At 33.4% G+C, this 22496-nt stretch overlaps 1 long non-coding RNA gene across 1 annotated transcript; it reads right to left on the minus strand.

The window, feature by feature from the left end:
* Positions 1 to 15739: 15739 nt before the first annotated feature.
* Positions 15740 to 22196, minus strand: LOC143080736 (uncharacterized). Its single transcript, XR_012979785.1, has 2 exons — positions 21972 to 22196; positions 15740 to 21272 (listed from the first exon to the last, which is right to left on the minus strand). It is a non-coding gene; the product is annotated as an uncharacterized LOC143080736 (long non-coding RNA).
* Positions 22197 to 22496: the final 300 nt, after the last annotated feature.

Genomic DNA, 22496 nt, shown 5'->3' on the forward strand with positions numbered 1-22496 from the left:
GAATATTTTCAACTCTACTCCTCGACGTAGACGCAGTCATGGTCATCGTCATTATACATCACCTACTCTGCATGATGTCTCTTTTAATGACTTGCTGTCATTTATACAGAAGCCGTTAGGTATTCATCACATTCGAACGAAACTTTATTCATTACCCCTTTCAAAACTTCATTCTCTGTTCAATTTATGTTTGGAAACCAATGTTACAAACCCTCATTCAAACCAATACAAACTTACAGCTATTATTTCGGATAGTGCAAGTCACAGACTTTTCAAGCCAGTCCGCATTGGAAAAGATGAAAAAGAGAAAAGTCTTTCCTTAATCTTTCCTTTGACAACAAAGTTCTCGATGGCGTCAACTTAGTCAATATCCATCATCATACATTAGTTCAATCGAAAATACCTCCTTATTTCAAAGACCAGTCTGTACCAATCATTTCTTATACCTATACCAAACCTATTGCAACTAAAATTGTCAATTACAAACACGTTTTGCAGGATCTCAGTATTGACAACTTCAAGTCTTAACCTCCTAATTGCACTTGCTAGTTCCCAAATTCACATATAATCCGGCTGGCCACGTTATTACCGGTGACCTCAACATTTTTAATAACACTTCCCTACGAAATGTGTTATCGAAATGTCCAAAATATCGTGAGCCGAAATCCATCAATTGGAAATACAACTTTACAATTTTGATGGATTCAGTCGAGGATTATGCCAGGCAATGGGCTAAGCGTGAGAAGGAAGGCGTAGACACTCTTTCCGAATGGATTAAGGCAGTGAGGTCGTTGATACAAATCAGAATTAAGAAACTTAATGGGTCTATCAATGCCCATGCTACGTCAATCTAATGTTGCAAAAAACTTATCCTACCTTCATGACTAATATGTTGTTGTCCCCGCAGATAAAGCCCCAAACAACATCGTTTTTGTGTGTAAAACTCATTACATTAACTGCTTGATAAACGAATTAGGTATTGACAATTCACTTGGAAACCCAACATATACCCTCACGACACTTACCAAAAATCCTGGATAATCATAGGTCTGTTCTATGTTCCTTTGGAATATCAACCAAAGATGATGAACTGGATCTTCCATCACTGTATTGGATACCTAAACTGCATAAGTGTCCTTACAAACAACAGTATATTGCTGTGTCTTCCAACTACTCCACGAAACCTCTTTCTAAATTATAACCATCCATTTTATCAGCAATCAAAGACGGGCTTCAAAGTTATTGTGAAACTGCCTATTCTAGAGGTGGTGTGCATCAGATGTGGATACTTTAAAATTCCAAAGATCTTTTAGAGTACATACAATCTAACACTCTTTCATCTTGTAATAGTATTGAAACGTTTGACTTTTCTACACTTTAAGTATTCCACATTCCAAACTAAAAGACAAATTGAAAGAGTTGGTATTGCTTTGTTTCATAAAAAGATGTAAAGGATGTAAATGATCACTCTGATTCAAACAAAAAATTCTCTGAAACTGACATTATCAAGATGCTTGATTTCTTGATTGACAACATATTTGTTACGTTCGGATGACGTGTTTTTCAACAGACTATCGGCATTCTAATTGGAACAAATTATGCCCCTCTTCTTGCCGACTTGTTTCTTTATTATTATTGAGGCTGACTTCATACAGGAACTTCTTAGGAAAAAGATAAGAAGTTAGCAATATCCTTTAACTCTACTTTCCGCTATACAGATGATGTTTTTTACCGAATAATTCAAAATTTGGTGACTGTGTCGAATGCATTTATCCCATCGAACTAGAGATAAAGGATACAACAGATACAGTTAAGTCGGCTTCATATCTTGACTTACATCTAGAAATTGACAATGAGGGTAGATTGAAAACAAAACTTTACACAAAAGAGATGATTTCAGCTTTCTAATTGTGAACATTCCATTCCTTAGTAGCAACATTCCAGTAGCACCTGCATACGGTGTATATATCTCCCAATTGATACGATATTCCCGTGCTTGCATTTCCTATCATGATTTTCTTGATAGAGGGTTGTTGCTCACAAGGAAGCTATTAAATCAAGAGTTCCAAATGGTGAAGTTGAAATCATTTCTTCGTAAATTTTATGGACGCCATCACGAGTTGGTTGACCGTTATGGAATAACCGTTTCACAAATGATATCTGATATGTTCCTTACGTCGTAACTACAGTCCCCTTCCCTTTCATAAATGTGACCTACCGAATTAGACTATTTACTGGATTTGTTATCTCATAAGAAACACGACGGGTGCCACATGTGGAGCAGATCTCCTTACCCTTCCTGAGCACCTGAGATCACCCTTAGTTTTTGGTGGGGTTCGTGTTGTTTATTCTTTAGTTTTCTATGTTGTGCTATGTGTATTATTGTTTGTCTGTTTGTCCTTTTCATTTTAAGCCATGGCGTTGTCAGTTTATTGTCGATTTATGAGTTTGACTGTCCCTCTGGTATCTTTCGTTCCTGTTTTAGTTAGCTATAAACAAGGTTTAATCCACCATTTTCTACATAAGGGAATGGCTTTATCAAATCATGAATAGAGGATCAAGACAGTTGTTTTTCATTCGTTTGATGTGTTTGTTCTTTCTATTTTGCTATTTTGATAAGGGACTCTCCGTTTTGAATTTGCTTTGGAGTTCGGTTTTATTGTTATTTATGTTTTATGAAATCAACGTTCGTCTATAAATCATTTAAGGTTGCGGTCGGTTCGAAAGATTGGATACAATGCATGCTTTAAGTTCATGATGTTTCAACAGCTCGAGTCCTGATTCTCGCACAGGGAAAGGTTCAAGTCTATCATTGTTGTGCAGATTCGTAGACGTATAAAGTATTTCATATGTTATTATGGATCTTCATAGCGGATATGAGCCCCTGTCAGCGTTTAAAGCAGTGTAAATATATGTCACTGATGAGGGAATGAGTTGCTATTAAATGAGAGGGTCCGAATAACATTTGTATTATTTGTGCCCTGATTTCAACAGTTTTACCAGACTAATCTTCGTTACTGTTCACAGGGTATATGCGTTGGTTCTGGTAATAATATCGGATATGTTCCTTACGTTGTAACTACAATCCCCTTCCCTTTCATGAATGTGACCTACCGAATTAGACTATTTACCGGATTTGTTATCACACAAGCAACACGACGGATGCCACATGTGGAGCAGGATCTGCTTACCTGTCCGGGGCACCTGAGATCAACCCTAGTTTTTTTTATGGGGTTCGTGTTGTTTATTCGTTAGTTTTCTATGTTGTGTCATGTGTGCTGTTGTTTGTTTGTCTTTTTTCATTTTTAGCCATGGCGTTGTCAGTTTGTTTTAGATTTATGTGTTTGACTGTTCCTTTGGTATCTTTCGTCCCTCTTTTCTGGTAATTGATGAAAGGTAACAATTAGTAATCAAGTATGATGATATATAGAAAAAATTATAAAGAAAAAGGCGATCAGCGCATGTATTCAAATGAATCTGTAATCAAGGGTAACACTTTTTCAGCCTCGATGTAAAGTTCCATACTCCATTGATTACACCAATATAACGCATTTATTTCTTATCGGCAAGCTACACCTCTCACGGTGGGTATGGTTGTCCTGCGAGAGAACGTTCTGTGCTGGTGATTCGGTCCTGACGGGTGCTGGTGATCAATGAAAAAATGTAAACAAAGACGAAAATGATGATTTTTGACGTTTTCACTCATAAAAAATGGAAGAAAACAGTTGAGATTTTTCAATTTTGTTTCTTATGGGTTCATATGTAAACCATTAAAAAGTTGACCCTCTAAACTGTTTCAGTAAGCGTAACACAAAAATGCTCATTTTCAGAAAATCTAGAACTGAAAAAATAAAACAAAAATGCTTATAGAGTCCGCTTTCTATACTGCAATCCACACGACAAAACTATTTTATGAAAAAAACATTGCGCAATTTATTAAAATTTAGCATTTTCTCAATTTATTCATGTCCTGATACTGTGCTGGTGGGTCCTGATACGGTGCTGGTGATTTTGGATAAGAAGTTGGTCATATTTGAAACAAATGTTACAAAATCAATAAAATTGGGCAGATAATTGTTGTCAATAGGATCTATGACTCCTATTTTAGCTCTTGTGCATCCATTTGGCTGTTTAATATGTGTTTTCAAATGATCGTAACTTGTATTACATAATTACATAAAAGGGCAACATCTTTCGTCCAATATCAGATAACAATATATAGTATCTAAAATAAGAATAGTTTTATTAAGATATTAAATGCCCGTTACATTGATGCTTCAACAATGATCAAAGCATATGCCGCATAGACATGTTTGTTAGCGCTCCGCATATATTTATAGAAGAGCTGTAAATTCTAAAAAAAATATTCTTGTTGTCGTAGATGGTTAAAATGAATCCTCAACAAAATCTCAATAACTTTGTTGGAACGAATAAAGGCTTTAAATCAAATTTTCGTGGACTTTTTAGCTTCCACCCTGACGAGGCATGTTAGCTGTTCGTATGCTGTTGCACCTGACACACGGAAACTTTCACATTTCCATCTTCTTTTCTGAAATATTTTTCCCAGCTCATACTTGACAGGATTGTTATCCTAGTAAAAGGTGTAACCAATGAATTGAACACAAGTTAAAAATTCCCCAATACATTATAATATATAATTCATTTTATGTGTCAATTTGTTCGAAAAAAAGTCGAAAAGAAGAGAGTTTTTTTAATGTCATGATTATCTGTCGCTTTCCAGATCTATGCTTAGCATTTATTTCAGACGACATGGACTCCTCACCCTGGTGACCCTGTTGCCTTTCATAGCTTTATCCATATACATATATTAATAGATAAACAAAAGGCTGCGACTGGTATTTTTGTATTTAAAATGATTCGTTGTAACGAGAATATTTGTGGTGAAAGGAAACTGTGAGGGTCAAAATCTTAAATTGCTTATAAATGTTGCTGGACCCAGTTTCGTTTTTTTTTTTTATTTTTTTTACTCGGTAGGTTTTGCCCTAATTGCTTGAACTTTTGCAATATTAAAGCCGATTTCAATGAGTGTGTAGACAAAGGGAATATCTTTGGTTATCTTGCTTGCTGAACAGAAAAGTCATTGTTAGGTTATGTAAACTTTACGAGTAGACTAGTCCGACAAAGGACACATCTTTCTGTATGTAGGACCAGGCTACTTCGAAAGGAGGGTAGTATACCTTACCTAACAATGAATTCACGGTTTAGCTAACAAGCAAGCTAACCAAAGATATTACCTTTGCCTACATACTCAATGGAATCGGCTGTAACTAAAAACTCGAATACATTTTAACAGACAGTGGTCATATTTGCTGATGAATATTGTTTTTCCTAGATTCACTCTTGAAAAATCATTTGGTAACATTTGGTCAAGTAATTTCAGAAAAGATCTTTTTGTAATTGCAGACGCCAAGACAATACATGAACCTCACACGACCCCTCGACACAGGTGAGCTTATATATGATCTTATAGCGATTCGGGTTGATAACCAGTTGAAAGTAATGCAGTTTTTTGTGTGTGTAGATTTGTATTGTTTTAAACTGTTATGACTTTTTAAAGTTAAATGTAGGTGTTTAATCTAAGAATTTCTTTTTTTCAAACTTATATACTTGTTTTATACTCAATTAACAAAGCAAACGGTAGTTTCAAATACTTTTAAATATAATGTACCCTTGTGTTGATCCCATGCTAAACATAACAAAAATCTCTGTACAAAGGTTATCTCGTCTTCATTCTCTGACATATTCTAGTCTGCCCTTTCATAAAATAGTGAATTTTTTTAGTGTTCTATCGAACTTTCGAAAAAAAAATACCTGATAACCGTTCAGACAAAAAAATTATGTTGAAAAATCTTACAGATACAGCAAGTGATTCTTAATAGCTATAAGATACATTTTTCTTTTAAAATACAACTTTTAAATCTTACGAGAAACTATTCCAAGCTTAAAACTTTCACTGTAACCTCGCTCTAATTTATCCCCCATCCCCTCCAAAAAAAAAAAAAAAAAAAAAAAAAACAAACAAACAAACCCGCAATACTATTGTCATTCTTATAGTCAGCACTAAATTGTTCACAAACAAATGTGTTTTAAGCTGCTAAAGACATATGATTCAAACGCTCAGAAAGTCCTTTATTCTATATTTTTGCTCTCCATTTTTATGCAAAACCTTTTACATTTTTATTTTATGGGTTATTGTTGAAGGTCGTACGATGACGTATGGTTGTTAACACATACTTCCTTTGGTTTATTATGGAAATTTGTCCATTGACAACAAACATATCACATCATCTACTTTATATAAGTATTGTATAAATTACAACGTATTTTGGTGATCTTGCAAAATGATCGTAATCCCGAAAATCGTAAACATATTTTCTTATCTTAAAAGGGGGCAAGAAGGGTTCCATTAACAGGCCAATAAATAAGATTACAGTTAATTTAAAAAAAAAAATAAAAAAATAGGGCTGTTTTTTCTCTCATAATAACAGTAAACAGATTCACAACAATGTCAATTTCAAGAAAGCAGACAACAGTTAATTAGTCAATAACAGTATCAATGATCTTGAATATGTGCCATTTTAAACTAAAATATAAAGGCACAGAACCAGGACCGTTTTTCTTATCACCAGCACAGCGTCAGGACAATTCCGTTTAAGGAACTTGCACGACTTTTGCAATATAATATTGTTGCAATATACTTTGCATGGTACTTATGACGAATCAGAGAAAAATTAAGCAACAAAACAGTCGTTTTATTGCCGTCCTGATACAATGTAAACAAACCCACCAGCACAGAATCAGGACCCACCAGCACCTGACAGGACCAAATCACCAGCACAGAACGTTCTCTCACAGGACAACCATACCCACCGTGCCTCTACTCATTTGTATATAGGTTTGTAAAATTGAAAGAAAAAAACATCTTGAATAACTTCCACGGCACATTTGTACATGCTTGGGTATAAATCCGAAAGTAAATTTTGATATCGACATGGTACACATGCACAAATTATAAGCATATATGATATGTCTTTTAACACTTTATGCCAGTACATATATGCATTTTTTTTCATAAGTCAGTTTATGGACAGATATTCAGGTAACAGGTTAAATCTAATTATATTTGTATCCCCATGGGGAAATCTTCTTACACACGGATCGGACTATATCGCCCATAGTTAGTTAAAACATTTAGAATGAACATTTATACGACTGAGCTACAAAGAGGCATTTAAATATACCAGTTATTGAAAGAAAAAACAATCTTTTCTACTTGACCAAATCTAATTCAGGATAAGTCAATGTCCCTTAAGGGATAGGTCATCGAATAAGTATAAATACATACTAGAACACACCCGTGATATCGCGGGTCCGTGACTGAATTAAAGTATATAACTGTGCGTAAGCTTTATTTTAGTATTGGTATTGTCATCTGATAAAGTCATGCCGATTATATTAAGATGCACAGTTTTATCTGCTTTCAAAATCTTTCTGTTTGAACCCGTCGACCTGAAACTTATTAATTATTGGTAATATTAATTATTTGGAAAACAAAAGGTCCTGGAATGGAGTATATTTTAATCAACAGCATTGTCTATCTATTTTTGTTATAAATAAAGTTGAATTATTTTATTCGCTGTTTTACGTCATGTCCGCTAAAAAATTGAGATATACATATATATACGCCTTATTTTAAGTCCAGATTTTTAGTATTCGTAATGTTATCTTAGAAAGTCTTAATAATTAAAATACTACAATAGGAAACAATTTGACAATGATTGAATTTAGTAGTGTAAACCTTGTGATTGTGACCCGTGTTACTGTATATAGCAAAATCCTAAATACACCGTTTAGTGGTGCGCCTGTCAGATGCGAAACGTACAGATAAGGTAATAGGTAACAGTTGAATATACTATTGGTATCGGTATCGGTATCACTTCGACCAGTGACCTGAACTGTCTGAAGGTAATTAAGGTAATCACCCCTAGTTTTTGGTGGGGTTCCTGTTGTTTATTCTTTAGTTTTATATGTTGTGTCATGTGTACTATTGTTTGTCTGTTTGTCTTTTTCATTTTTAGTTATGGTGTTATCAGTTTATTTTCGATTTATGAGTTTGACTGTCCCTCTGGTATCTTTCGTCCCTCTTTTAGGTAAATACTGAATCAATGTTGTTGGTATTATCCTATTATAATATGCATGTATACTATTCTCGGAACTATATGCTGGTCAAGGTGACTGAAGCTTTGTGTCTACTCTGTAATAAATATTTTATCGTTTTTTCGTCTTCTTTATTTTATTTTTATAATATGAATGAATAAATATGTCCATTGTAGCGAAATTTACCGTCATGCATTCATACATTTAAGCCTATTCTGAATATGAGTAACTTTCCCGGTGTTTCCTTGAACGAAGATTAGAAAATTTTGTTTCTGTTTAAGTTGACTAAAGTTATATCCTTAATTTTGAGATCTCCGAAATAAATAGATTTTGCGCATTTTATAATGACTCATTCGATATTTTTACAACCCTGTCCATCATAAGTGATTAACAGTAAAAATAGAAAAAAGGTAGCCATTATTATAATACATTAAATGTGTTTAAAAAAAGTTGAACCAGTAGAATTCCTTAATGGATTTAAACATGCATCCAGTATAGTTGTTTCCTGCTTTTCCCATAACTCTTTAGTTGAAAAACAATCAATGGATGACTAACGACACTAAAAATAACAAGAAAACAACACAATAAAACCAAAAACACGTCATTTTGTTCTATATCATACATATCTTGTACAAAAAACATCAATTTAAAAAGAAATTTTATCATTTTTTCTATAAGTATATCAAAATTATATATGTTTGTGAAATAGTTGAATATATGCCTAATCAGTTACTCATAAGTCTCTTAATCGGTTTAGACTTATTGTGAATGATTGCTAGACAAACAATATTTATATATCAAGATTTCATTGGACATTGCGTCTTAACATCATGGCTTTAAAAACATGATTATAAAATGTCTTGTTACCCTGTTTAACAGCCACATGCTTTTCTATATATAATAGCCGATTATAAAAAGAAACACCAAACCTTAGCATACTACTGTAGCAATCAACATCGACTTATAATTCTGATATTTTTGTTGTAAAGTACGGCGATATTCAAACGAGAAATTCGATATAAACAAACCGTCAATACATAACACGTCAAGATGTTACATTTATTAACTTCATTATATCCTATTACATCGGATTTAAATAACAATGTTAGAAGTTTTACTTTCGTCTTATAGTAAAAAGTCTGACCACGTAATCCTCTTAATATCTGTTTTCTTGTTGGCAAGGTTGTTCAAGAAAACATGTTAATACCCTGAATCTATTTATTGTTTAAGTACTAAAGCCTCTTTGTTACGGATCTCATAAATAACAAATACAATCAAAACATGAAGGACTAGTTCATTTAGTAAAGATTTTTGAAAAAAATACGGACAAAAAATAAAAATGAATTCTTTATTTGTTTCGTTATTTGTGACAAGAATTTAGTAGCCACAATTCGATACTCCAGACCAGGACCTTATGCAATACTCAAGGTTCGGAGCTCTATGACAACCATGGCTCTTGAAAAAACCCAACCCATCTCGTTTGTAAGCCTACATGCAGATAGTCACGATCTCTGTTGGGTTTTGAAAATACATAATTCCCCCGTGCACCACGCGTAAAGTACTGTCGTATAAATTTATTTTTTTCTGGATTTTATGTAGAAATGTTTTAGTAATTGGTTGATTGATGACGTCAAGTGGCAACTACATCAAGTATAATCACAACGAGAATCCACTAACAAGAAATACAATAGGTATGTCCTGCTAGGTCCAGTCACCTTTGGAGTCTGTTTACCAATTGTAATGGTATATAAAGCAATTAATGTCGTTTATATAATTGCTTCACTATTGACATTTTACTTTAAAAAAAAACTAGAAAGAAATCAATGTTATATTGGAAAGCCATTAACAGAACTAAATCAAAATCAATTACTTAATCAGTTATCATAATGTGTCAACAACAAAGTAGTACTAATTAATTCTTCAGTCACGTAGATTATATACAAACAATAATTCTGTCGTGGTTTTGATTTGATTTGCCTATAGTTATGTACATTTTGTAGTTTTTTTTTGGATGGTAGATGAACATGCAGAAACTTTCAATAGTATTTATGAAAAGGTATAATATGAATCCCAAAAAGCCACATAACTAGTAACAACACCGACTTTTACTGACCAACTATCATATCAAACAGTTAACAGCACATGGTTGAGATTGCTTCTTTTGATAAGACCCAAAGTTTAAAGAGTGAGATATCCAACCGAAATGGCAAAATTTGGGATTTTTCGAAGATTAATTTTGACTTTCCGAATCGGGCGCCTTTGTAACTAGTCAAATGTCCAATCACGATGAGTGTTCCTTTGTAGATTAATAATTGTGGTATTAAACAGGTATTGAAATTACCGGTCCAGAATTCATGAAATCAGACAAAAATAACAATTGATTATACCATAGAAGTTGTAAAATTCAATGTTTTTCATGACAATTTGCGGAATTAGTAAATAATCTATTTATTCTAAAATACGTAAAGCTCTTAAATTCGGTGGAGGAAAGGTTCTGAAGTCTTATCATAAGAAGTCGTCAAAATCTCAGAACGAGTAAACGACTTTCAAATAAAGATCGGCAGATTCGAATTTTATTAAATGGAAAATATATATCACTCAATATATAATGACATTGCATAAATTCTTGGTTGTTTGTATAGAAAAATGTTCATTTTTTACGAATTATTTGAGATAAGCGGAGTTCGTGGAAAGCTTACCGCGAACTTCAAAAAAAAAAACCCGACCAAATATAAATCCTACTACGAATCCACCAAACGTCAACCATGCGTGAAGGTTAAGTTTTTTATTTGCATTTTTTTCTCTTGAAAATTACAATTTAATGGACTGAAAATTTATCTAAACACATATTCAAATCGTGATAAGTATCATATACATGTAAGTACTGATTGCTCGCAGTATAAGTGATCCATGCTTGACAACTTGGTTTCCGTATTTGATACTTAAATTCTAAAAATCTTTATGGAATTCTATTTAACTGCTCCCGGTTCACTTTACATGAAATATTCAGTAGCAAAGTCGATCAATGTTCTTTTATATTCCGAAGGTAATTCTAGTGCTTGAAAATAAATACTTAACCACACGCCAGGCATCAAATTAAGCTATCATTAATAGATTGTTTGTCTTGTTGCTAAAAACAAACCTACGGTATTTTCTCCAGGTGAATTGACCAACTTAAAGTGTAATTACTTTCTGTAAGATGTATCTACCCGATTACAAGTACACGATTGTAAAAGATATGTCCGAAAGACTAATATACTGAGGCCATATCTTAATGGTTAATTCTTTTGCGTCAAGTAACATTGCAAAACCTACTATCCATTTAGTAAGAAAAGCACAACACTTGCAATAAAGCAACACGCATGATTAAATGAATTTTTGGGCAATATAATACTTCGCATTTGAAATCATTTTCTTCTCAATAATTTAATCTAGTAAATTACACATAAGTCTACATTTATAATGTTTTGAACAAAATCTACATTATTATGATTAATGTTCCAATTTCTCATCGTTTTCTTCAATTTGCAACTTTGAAAAGATATTCTAAAAAATATTTCGTGTGCGTTTATTTTTAATGTCTTAGATCTTTGAAGCATACCAGTAAGCTTGCGCAGATTATAGAGAAATACAACTGTGGCCTAATTATGCTCTCAGATAAAAGCACAATTGGCGGAAACATTTTTATTAATATCAATATTGACCATAAAACCTACATAAATTCTATAATTATCCAAAAGCATTGTTAATTTTTCAGAATTTAAATACTTTAGGAATGAACAGATTATTTCAAGTAGTTTATTGAAATAGTTTAAATCCAAGAGTCGTCCATCTTACGATCACTAGGACAGACGGATATACGATTTTAGTATACACCAGTAAAATGTCAATCCATTGTTATATGCATTTATTTAAAAAAAAAAATATGTCATCTGTTATTTAATGAGATGAACAAAATAACAAAATTTGTAATTCTTAATCTCAAATTCAAATATAAATTGTCAATAAATATTCACTTGAATATTGGTTCCCATATGGTTTTCCCAATTAGAAACCATATATAGCCATCGGTCAATATAAGTATGTTAAAAAGTCATTTAAGGTGAATGATCGGACAAAACATGTGATGAGTTTGTATTATCAATATACGTTATTGCTGCATGTTGTCTGTAGCCTTTTTTTTCTTTTTTTCTTCGGAAAACCTGTCTTCCTAAAAAAAAGGAGATTGAAACACAAAAAAGTATAAAGAGGGTGTCCAATGGCCAAGCGTGAGTGAACGTCACAGTAAAGAGAAATTTATATGAGTTAAGCGTTTAGTAATTCAATGATAACATCTGACGTATATAAAAAAATTATTCATAATTCTGGGATTTGGTCTTCCAACACTCCAATGCTAACTGGGACAATCCGGCAAATGAAACAAATTGATACAAGGTGGGTTTTACATATCAGTCCGACACAGCAAACAAACAAAGAGATCTGAATTTCTAAATACATGAATAAAAACATTAAAAAAAACTCTATCAAGATGACTTCATATGTAAGAGATAGTACAACACATGTATAAAACACATCATCATTTTCAGTGCTCTTAAAGAAAGACACTAAGATGTTACACGAACCTTGTATGGTTATGGTGCCATTATCTACATTTTTATTCCACACCTACGATAGTAGAGGGGCATTATGTTTTCTGGTCTGTGCGTCAGTTTGTTCGTCTGTCCGTCTGTCCCGCTTCACCTTTAAGTTTTTGGTCAAGGTAGTTTTTGATGAAGTTGAAGTCCAATCAACACATGTTCCCTATGATATGATCTTTCTAATTTTAATGCCAAATTATAGTTTTTACCCCAATTTCACGGTCCACTTAACATAGAAAATGATAGTGTGAGTATCCGTCTAATATATGAACACATTCAAATTTCCGAAATAATTTGTGTCACATATACTGAAAAATCACCTTTGAAAATGGTGCGCCGCTCAGTTTCAAAACTATAAAATCAAGTAATGTATAAAACCTGTAACATATAGTGTTATAGTAGTCTCAGATAAAACAGATGCGTGCGCCAATAGGTACATAAACATTTTGACTGGGTCCTTAAAAGTCAAAGATACTGCAGAATCTCTTTTTGGACTATAGGAGGAGTATGCAAATTTTCAGCAACTTTTGGGTACTTCGTATACAAATTAAAAACAAAGTAACAACTTTCAGATGGAATGCTGTAAAGTTCTTTTTTTTTAATATGTCGAACCCTTGCTGTTGTGGGTTTTTTTTCTTCACTAGATCGCACCAATTTATATTATGTATAATATATAGTGTATTCTATAGACTGGACTTTAGCGGAACATAGTTGTGGACTTTGGCGGTGTTGTGAACTTGTGGACTTTAACGGTGCCAAATACCAGCAATAAATGATGTGTTTTTTTGTCTCTCTCTCATTATATCTATACAACTAATTTCCAAAATATATCATCATTGATATTTGCCAATGCATCTTTACAAAATCAGAAATGTATTATGGATATCCCATTAGAAAATAACTTTAGTTACAATTACTGAAATATATGTGGGATGAAAAGTTTTCAAACTTTACATTTCAATGTATACTAACTATATTAAAATTAACGATTATTGCTATCAAATGTTTGCTTGATAAGCGCTCAACCAAATATACAGTATTTTTAATATCCGAGTATGTATTCCTTCACTCTTTTATATATGTACCTGCGTCCTTCATAACGTAAAGGATATTCTTAGAATTCACTGAAAATCGATAAAAAGCAAATCAACCTAGATTTATTAATTGTAGAGTTCATACAGTCAATTGGTTACGGTAAACACGTTAAACTTTCAGCATCCGTGCCATGATTAAGGACCTTTCTCATATAAATATTTTATCTCCAATTTGAAGGAAGTGCTCTATCCTGCGAGAGAACCAATTAGAGGATATCGTTGTTATAGATACATCAACAACAAAATCAACCGATATATATGCAGAAGCAATCTACAGGGTATTGTTTATATGACCAAGACGAAATTGTGTTTATACTTCAGGGAGCTATATAAAGTTTGTTTTTAAATTGACAATGGGGGAACCGATAGATTTAGTCCAAAGGGATCCGAATGCAATAAATGCACATTTAGGGGTAAGTAAATTTTACGCGGAAATTATTGTTTAGATTTTAAATTTAAAAAATAGATATAACATTATGATATATGCATGTTAGTTCTATTAAAGCAATTCACCAAAGATTCAATAACAAAATACCCTTAAGGAAGTAGTAGTGCCATGTGGCGGTACTATATATATATATATATATATATATATATATATATATATATATGCTTTCTACTTGTATGCTGATCGCTTATCGTCTTGTAGCTAATGTTTCATGAATATTCAGGACATGAACAAACGAAAAATAATTCAAAATTTTGGATTATGTAAATTGGGAAGACTGCCACCAGCACTGAGAGGTTTATTAGAACCAACATTTTATTATGTAATGTGCCGCCCAGTAATTGCAATGTTCTTTAAGGGTGTGGAAAATCCTATTTCGAAGTATCGGATTTAACGTTACTGTTTTTACCGGGTAGGATTGTGTATTTATACATACTGCACAACCAAACGACGCAAACTATAACCATATTGCAATACCTCTGTCAGTCAGTGGTGTCCTACTTTTATTTAATTGGGTTAAATGAAAAGAAAATAGTAAACATTTTGGTGCGTATGCATGGAATGTATTACAATTGTTTGCTCTACTAAATAAAGTGATTTAAAATATGAACATACTCGAGAAACTGCTGAGATTATTCCTTCCGACAAGGAGAAATGGTAAATTCATTGAAAAGTAGACATAGTATCGAATTCATAACAGTGTGGCTATGGACATTGATTGGCGCACTTTAATATCCCATTGACTGGGACAGATTAGGTGAACGTTCGTCTATGACGCCCATTGCTCACGACGTCCTTAAGGGCATACGATATAGTTTTGAACCTGTATTTACAAGTTGATGAAAATTTGCATATAGGCTATTTTTTACCTGATCAAATCAAATATGTCATAAAAAATATACCTTCATGTGCTACTTTTTGAGTAAAATGAGGTCGAAATTTTGTATATTTGCTCAAAATTCAGATTTGTGTCCGTATTTTCTTTTTCGAAAGAATGACGTAACTTTTTTGCTTTAAAAGATAAACACAAATTGTTTTTTGTTAAATAATCGGTAATTTCTGTACTTTATAAGTATCATTGAAAATTATGTAATTTTTATTCCGAAATAACTCTATATTTATCAAATGTTCATGAATAGAGGAAAAAACGTCATTTTTTGCTGCATGTTTATCAAAATTAAAAAAATTGCGCTATTTACAGTTTTATAAAATTTGGGTCACATAATCTCCTTGCAAAATGAAACAAATTGCTGTTTTAAAAAATAGGGGTCCATGCACTCGTTTTCAAATTAAATCAGTTTGAATGATAAAAATCAGTCGAAAAATGCATCTTTTCCCGATATGTCATTATCCTCGAGGCCCAAAACATAACAAATAGATAATAAGGTTTTGGCAGTATTTGGCCACAGCTTTATCTTGAATAAAATATAACATATATGATATATAATATGTATTTAAATTGGCAATCTTGCTCTGAAATATATTTATCAATGTCTGTATTTAATATATATGTAAATTATAATGTGGCTACCGCAAATTATGGCAAACCACTAATATAAATATATTTAAGTAATATGTCTGGTACGAGAAGTTGACTGATGAGCCCTGGTAATCAGAGGCTATCATTACTGTTCACTGAATATATGAATGTTAAATCCAGCGCAGCGAAATGTGCCAAATGTGCTCTGCCAATGTCCACTTTTACATCTACATTGTGTTCACTAGTTGTCTCCTACTCTCCCATCTCAGTACCATTAGCAGAATTAAGCTGAAATATAAACTTAAAAGCAGTATCTGGTTTCTTACTTCCATTCAGAACAAATACACATGTAACACAAAATTAATTTACATTGGGAGGGTGGTGGGTTTTTTAAGAAGATTATTTTCTCGTCCAATTTTCGTCTGCTGCAATCTTGCCGACGTATTTCGAAAAGACCAAAGCGAGGTTGCGATCAAACTAATAAACACAAATGTTAAATACCCAACAGTGAACCACCACCTGCCCAAATTAAAATCTTCGAGTTTGTACCCAATGGATAACGGGCTTTAAAATTGTAGATTTTAAATCCTTTTATCCTCGAGGCCCAAAACATAACAAATAGATAATAAGGTTTTGGCAGTATTTGGCCACAGCTTTATCTTGAATAAAATATAACATATATGATATATAATATGTATTTAAATTGGCAATCTTGCTCTGAAATATATTTATCAATGTCTGTATTTAATATATATGTAAATTATAATGTGGCTACCGCAAATTATGGCAAACCACTAATATAAATATATTTAAGTAATATGTCTGGTACGAGAAGTTGACTGATGAGCCCTGGTAATCAGAGGCTATCATTACTGTTCACTGAATATATGAATGTTAAATCCAGCGCAGCGAAATGTGCCAAATTGTCCGATAAGATCAGGGTATCAACTTGATCTGATTGGACAACCGCCACTGAAAAGAGGGGGTGTAGCTGCGCGAAGCTGTGCCAAATACAATTTAATATATTAACTTTCAAGTTACTTCCTAGTAACTTACTTGAAACGTCAGATATAAAATGTTAACATAACAGTTGTATCTATTTACAGTCGGGGAAGGTTAAATTAATGCCAAGATTCCTGATGATCATTTCTAATCCTCCCTGGAGGGTATTCAAAAAAATGTTATTTCCCAAAGACGTCAAATGCACTCCATCTTTCATTAAGAATAATTCATTAGCCTTTATATCAGGGTAACGGAGGTAACAACCATCTGTTTTGGTTAAAAATGATGCTATAGAGGTATTAACCCTCATTCTACATTTTTCCATGGCATTAATATTGTCAGAGTAACGCCAACTTGATCTCGGAATAATTTGAGACCAGACAAAAACTGTGTCCAACATCAGTTGACGCATCCAACTGAACTGTTTCCTTATTAGTTCACAAAGAGTTTTTGAACTTTTTTCCCCTATATCATTGCCTCCAATATGTAAAACTAATATAGTTGGCGGATCTTCATATTTTAACATGGTTCTTATTTGTTTTTTCATGTCCAGCACTTTACCTCCACATTTTCCCTGCCACCAAATATTTACTCCCATCCTCTGCAGCCCCAAGTTTACCCCTCCCGGTCTTCCTCTGGCTTCCCCAAAGGCATGCTTAATAATCGAGGATCCAACGATCCAAACTGTAGCATGTCCTGCAATTCTTAGAAAGCAATTATTACTTGCTTATATTGATGCAGGACATACCATTTATTTACATAATACAATATTATTTAAATGCCAGCTCAAGACTGCATTACAAAATAAGCAAATATAGAAACATATTTACACAAATAAATGTACATATATGATGTTCAGGCATTTAAATCCTAATGTAACGCAAAAAGGCCTGTGACTTCCAACGTCCCATTTCTTTAATTTGTTCATCAGAAATACCTTCTAATGCACATGTAGTTGCCATGCCAATTCTAAAGGAATGGGACTTAAATCCATTGTTTTCTATACCAATTACTGACAGAGACCTTTTTAATAATGCTGAAAACTGGTATCTTGTAAGGGGGGATCCATCAAAATGACAAAATAAAGGTCCCAGATAAGGTGGGCGAACTTTAATAAAATTAGCCATTATTTGTACTGGACATACATTTTTGTTTTTCTGCTTAGAAATAACGATTGTTGTTCCAGAACCAAACTGATCAGTTTTAGATGACGTCAATAAAACCTCTAATCTTGCATCACAAAGCTTTATATTTTCAAATTTTACAGTATGCATCTGCTTATTTTTACAATCAACTGTTATTTCACCTACTCTCATAAAACCATGAAAGGCTAGTGAAAATGAAGCCATAAACAGTTTTGTCTCATACCCGTTTTTGCAAATCACCGCCAGTGACCTCAATAATTTTTCCAATATATCTCTCGTTATGGGTAATCTAGTGTCCTTTTGATTTGGGCCCCCCAACCTTTTTATTCCTTCAATCAATTTTCTGACAACAAATTTCTGTGTATTGTCTTCTAAATTGTTGATTTTATTAAAGTAACTTAAGCCTGAAATATAGCCAGATACTGTTGAGTGGGACAATTTCTTTCTAAACATATAAACAATGAATGATGTCAAGTCATCAAGCGGAATAGGCCAGACATCAGAAAAACCATGATTTTCTCTGAATTTAACAAATATGTCCATGCTATGCAAATATGCTTTCTGTGTACTGGGTGCTAATGAATTTATAAGTAAATGATTCATTTCAGTTCTGAAATCATCGACAGGAATTCTTGTGGGATTGCTGCTGGAGAACTGTCTGCATTCGGGACCAAGTCCATAAAACGTTGTTCCTGAAATCGAGAAAGAGCATCTGCGATTGCATTATGCTCACCCTCAATATGTTGTGCCCTAAATTGTATGTTATTGTTCATAGTGAGAAAAACTAGTTGTCTTATCAATATCATAACTCTCTTTGATTTTGATGTTCTTTTGTTCACAATGCTTACTAATGCCTGATTATCTATTCTCAACAGAATCTTTTTATTTCTAAATGAACGACCCCATATCATGAACGACAGCACGATGGGAATAAGCTCCAAACATGTTATATCCAATAAAATGCTAGTATCAGCCCAACTACTTGGCCACTGGTATTGTACCCAGTGACCTTGAAAATAAGCTCCACAACCTAATAAAACATTACCTGCACTATCAGTGAATAATTCCAGACTTTCATTAGTCGACCAAAATCTATCAGGAAAATAACACTGACCATTGAATTGATCTAGAAAATTTAGCCAAACTCTAGCATCTGCTTTGACCTCTGAATTCAATCTGACAGTATAATAAGGCTTTCCATTCTTAACTGAAGCTATCAAATCGTAAAAACGACGAATAAAAGCACGGGCTGATATAATAGCCCTTGAACAAAATGCCATTAAACCAGTAATTGATTCAAGTTCCTTCAGTGCCATTTTCTTTTTCGACAAGACCTGATCAAGCATAAATTTAAGTTTATCCAGTTTTTCAGGGGGGATTCTAACCAACATAAGTACTGTGTCAATTTCAAGGCCTAAAAATGTGATACATGTGGTAGGACCTACTGTTTTATTCTCTGCTAGTGGAACACCTAGCTGCCTACATACTTCATTAAAAGTGTCCATCAAAATGGTACAATTATCCGTTGAACTTTCACCAGCAAAGAAAAAGTCATCCAAATAGTGGTCTAAAGTCTCAATGCCAGCTTTCAATGCAACTGTTTTATGCAAAAAAGTGGCAAATTTTTCAAAGAGGGCACATGATATAGAACAGCCTTCAGGCAGACATTTATTAATATAATATTTCCCATCAAAGAAAATTCCCAGAAGGTCAAAATCAGCTGGGTGAACCAATAAAATTCTAAAGGCCTGACTAATGTCCATTTTTGCGCAAAGCACGTTATTTCCTAATTCAGAGATCATCCCAACCACTTTATCAAAAGAAGAATACTTTACTTTACAAATTTCTGGATCAATGAAATCATTCACACTCCAGTTTAGAGGATATGACAAGTGAGTTATAAGACGCCATCCACCGTCATTTTTTGAAGCTACCCCAATAGGAGATATTCTTAAAGTTGAAATTGGTATTTTTGAAAAGGGGCCCAACATTCTACCAAGATGCACTTCTTTTTGTAATTTTAAATTCGTTTCAGTTTTGTGAACTTCTGCCGAAATGAGATTGCTTGCAAAACTCGAGATCCTTGGACCAGTATAGTTTAATCTAAACCGCTCTATAAATCCCAATAATAACATTGCTGCATCAGTTTTGTTTTCATAATTTGACAGTAATTCTCTTAAAGATTTAATTTTGACTGGGGTTTTGCCTTTGTCCCATAAATGCTCCAGGAGAACGGAATCTTGTGTTATTTTGCATTTGCCTAGGTGCAAAGGGTTGAAAATTAGATGCTGTTTTTTGTGGTGCTTGAGGCCGGGCTGATCTGAATCTCTGAACAATCCCAGGTGACTGAGGATTATTAGAGTTAGTCACTTTGCTATTAGTGCAATATATAACCGGATGTACCCCACTGCATTTTAAACAAGCATGTTTGTATGTGCAATATTGTTGGGTGCACGTCCCATTATAATTATATGCATAGCATTTAAGAAAATTGTTTGTTGGTTTTTGTGCAATATTGAACTCTGGCCCATTAATTGGACCTGCTGGTTGCATATACAATAACCATAGCTCAGTGTCTATGACAGACCAGGATCCAGCAGGCTCCTGTGATCTACGTAGTCTAAACTGTTCATCATACAATTTCCATCCTAAACCTGCATAGCGTTTAGCCCCTAACCTGACAGTTTGCATATACTTCAACAGTTCTTGGAACTGAGATGTATGTATAGTACAATAAATACTGATATATATTAAAAAGGCATCCGTCCATATACCTATTGTGTTAATTCTTGTATCCTGTTGCTTAGGTTGTAATATAATCTGTCCCTGATTAAATGTAAGTGTTTGATTCACTCCTGTTATGTTTTGTGAATTATTTAACAAACTGCCCATATCTACATATTCCCCATTTATTACTTTTTGTTTGACATTTTGCGATACGTTTCGCGCTATGTCATCTGACGCCTTAACCGTTTCAATGGGTAAGGCATAACCTGTGTTAATTAGGGGTTGGTGTAATGTTGTATTACCTGGAGCAGGGTAAATTGTTTCTGCTGGCAGTGTTGCTGGGATCATTATTGGACTGTGTGGTAGTACATTAGTTGTCACTGTGTTTGAGCCGAGCTGTACAGGTGGTGTTCCACTTGTTCTAGGTAATCTATCTGCAATATTAGCAGTCGCCTCTTCCTGTTGCTGTTTCGACTTCTTTGCAGCAGCCGCTGCGCCTCCATTATTTGCCCTGCTTGTCGGCACCCTTTTTCTGCCGGACCTCCTATACATGATCTGAAACTTAAAGTGTATGTGTTATCTTCATTCAAATACATGTGCTTTACCTTATATATATATATAAAATATTAAAAGTGAATATCCAAAAAAATACGTATTTCACAAATCTCTCTCCGATTATATGCCTATAGTTTGCTCTTTCGTGTTATTCTCAGGATATATAAACTAAGAATCAATTACTACTTACTAAAATGATTGTTTTGCCATTTGTGCAAATCCGAAACATACGAGTTTATCAAAGCCGGTTCCGGTTTTTATGCCCACCGTTAACCGGAAGTTTGTCATTACAAGTTTGTCAATAAATAGAGTCGAAACACTCAACTTTTTGCTCATTTTTGTCCTGTATTTAGATGAACTAAGTTATCGACTGCATCAATTTATATGCTGACAATAAGCTATTTCAAAATTTCATTGTGAAAATATTTGGTTGATTTGAAAACCCCTTATATCACTAAAGTACGGCAATAACAGTTATAAATTCCTTCACATTTTCAAATTGCATAAAAATATAATGTCTAACACAATCTTGTTTGATTTATTTTTGGCTGTGACCGTTTACTTAAATTCGACATTCATTTGCACATTAAATTTTTGTATGTTTTTAAATGTCGTTTTTAACTAAAATTTCAAGACATCGGGATTAAATCGATATCAATCCGTCTTTATCGTATATCAAAATAAACTTATAGCCCTTTATCAAACCTATTTCAGGTGTTATTTCAACTTTTTTAAGAAGATTATTTTCTCGTCCAATTTTCGTCTGCTGCAATCTTGCCGACGTATTTCGAAAAGACCAAAGCGAGGTTGCGATCAAACTAATAAACACAAATGTTAAATACCCAACAGTGAACCACCACCTGCCCAAATTAAAATCTTCGAGTTTGTACCCAATGGATAACGGGCTTTAAAATTGTAGATTTTAAATCCTTTAGTTTGACGTCGCGAAAATAACATTTTACGTTAGCAACGTCATTACATTCCCTGTAACTGTATCGTATGCCCTTAATATAAACATTTAAACCGTGGGGTCACCAAAGGTTCTCAACGCCTATATAAAATAATTCGAAATACTAATCAGGAATTTGTGTTTTGATTTATATTGATTAATTAAACGTCCTTTACTTGTGTTTTTGTTATGTTTCGACAATCAATTTTCATAATAAGATATCGCAAAGCCATGTTCTTTCAGAAAAAAGAATTAAGAGATAACTGTATTGTATTTGAAGC

The sequence above is a fragment of the Mytilus galloprovincialis genome, chromosome 1 (assembly GCF_965363235.1).
Source record: "Mytilus galloprovincialis chromosome 1, xbMytGall1.hap1.1, whole genome shotgun sequence".
Taxonomy (NCBI): domain Eukaryota; kingdom Metazoa; phylum Mollusca; class Bivalvia; order Mytilida; family Mytilidae; genus Mytilus; species Mytilus galloprovincialis.